Raw genomic sequence first — 2,189 nt, forward strand, 5'->3', positions numbered from 1 at the left:
AAGCCATGGTGATTTGTTTAGGTGCTCAGAACTTTCTTGATTTCTCTTGCTTCCTACATTCACCCCCACTCCTCCCCTAGTCAAACCCCAGCAGAGAGACACATGGAATTTGTGAGAAGCTTAGAGCCTTAAAGGGGGACGAGTGGGGAAGTCATTGCCAAGACCTGAGCTCATTTCAGTCCTGGCTCTGCCTCTCACTGCTCCTTGGCCAAATTCCTTGGTTTCTGTGAACCTCAGTCACCTCAGAAATAAGATGGAGATGATAAGAGCTACCTCACAGTGTTGTCATGCAGATAAAATTAAATCTGTGTAAAAATACTTTGCACATTAGAAAATGCTCTCCAGCATCAGTCAGTCATTGATTTAGCAATTCCTCTTTGCCTATCTGCTGCATATTAGGCATGGTGCTGAGTTCGAAGTATCATTTCCAGATTATGTGAGTGGGGAATAAAAGCAAGCTAATGGCCTTTACCAGCCATCAGCATGGTTCTGGGGCAAAGGCAAGTAGCTGGCCCAGAAATCGTACCTCTGTGCTGTACCTGAAGACTTTCCACTCGACACTTCTCTAGGGCTTCAGCTTTTGGGAACCTTTCCCAGTGACTGGGCCTTTTCAAGGAACATGGCTGAGCTGGGACTCTGGTGCCTAATTACCAGGCATGTTAGTCTGGGTTCTCCAGAAAAACAGAACCAATAGGATACGTTCTTGTTCTCGTTCTCTGTCTCTTTCTCTGTCTGTCTGTCTGTCTGTCTGTCTGTGTGTATGTGTGTGTGTCTCTCTCTCTCCCTCCTTCTGTCTCTGTCTGTCTGTCTGTCTGTCTCTCTCTCTCACTCTCTCTCACACACACACAAACACACACACACACACAAAGGCATTTATTATAGGGAATTGGCTCACATGGTTACAGAGGCTGAGAAGTTCCAAAATCTGCAGTCGGCAAGCTGGAGACCCAGGAGAGCCGATAGCATAAGTTCTAGTTTGAGTCTAAGTCTGAAAGCAGGAAAAGACCAATATCCCAGCTTTTAGACTGTCAGGCAGAGAGGGAATTCTCTCCCACTCCACCTTTTTGTTCCATTGAGGCCTTCAATGGATTGGATGAAGCCCATCCACATTGGGAAGGGCAGTTTGCTTTCCTCAGTCTACTCATTCAAAGGTTAATCAAATCCAGAAAAACCCTCACAGACACACCCAGAATAATGTCTGACCAAATGTCCAGACACACTGGGACCCAGTCAAGGTGACCAAAAAACAAAGTACCATCACACCAGGGTTGATGTTCACTTAGAACATTCAAGTTTACTAGGCAGCTTCAGGTTCTGTGTCTCATTCAGCGCCATAATGACCGAAGAAGGGTCTCATTACCTTTCCCTGTCGTGTAATCCTGATGTCACAGTCTCACCAGCCTGGCCGTTTTGAAGCAGGTCATGTTCACCTTAAACCCAAATCTTGATGCAGGAGCCTGTTCCCTCTGGGAGACAGGAGGCCTGTCCTTTTCTAGACTCCTTCTCCAGCATGTGAGAAGCTTGTGTCTGTGAGTCTGTCTTCTGCCTCCAGTGTCCTGATGCTCTCCACTCTTCTACACTGGTCCTAGGCCAGCAGGAAACTTTAAACAAAGTTGTCATGTAGGCTGACAATCATCCGGGGGCTAGATGTCATCAGCATTTCCACAGAGTCTGAATGGAACCATCATGCTGAACGAAGGTGGGGGCCTCAGCATAGAGACCTGCTCTTGCTGACCTCAGTAGACTGTGAGGACTGGGAGGGGGCTGCTGTAGGTGGCAGCGCTCCCTTGGACAGGTTTGCTACTGTAGCGTCTGTCTTGGTCTCACAGGGCCACAGTGCACGGCTTTTATGTTTAATCAGCTTCTCGTCATTTTAATAATAATGATGAATCAGGGCTCTCCTGGGTATTTCTGTTTATTTAAAATCCATTGTGAAAAGTTCTATTACAGTCTGTCATAGGGGAAATATGAATTTATTAATTCAAATATTGTAACATCCTCATGCTGAGCTTGGAAAATGGGCTCCAATCAGCGATATTTCTCAAGCCCACATTTCAAACAGTGCTTGCTCTGCCCGGCATCGCAGCGATCGGTGTGCACATCTGTCTCCTTGTCTGGAAAATGCCTTTTTGGGCTATGTGTCCCCTAGGCCTCGCATGGTGCCCGGCACATGGTAGGTGCTTAGTTAC

At 46.9% G+C, this 2,189-nt stretch overlaps 1 protein-coding gene across 1 annotated transcript in view; it reads left to right on the top strand.

The window, feature by feature from the left end:
• Window positions 1-2,189, top strand: part of TTC28 (tetratricopeptide repeat domain 28) — a 641,766-nt gene that overhangs the window by 590,684 nt on the left and 48,893 nt on the right. The window lies entirely within an intron of this gene.

Source organism: Pteropus vampyrus, unplaced genomic scaffold, assembly GCF_000151845.1.
Source record: "Pteropus vampyrus isolate Shadow unplaced genomic scaffold, Pvam_2.0 Scaffold223, whole genome shotgun sequence".
NCBI classification, from domain to species: Eukaryota; Metazoa; Chordata; class Mammalia; order Chiroptera; family Pteropodidae; genus Pteropus; species Pteropus vampyrus.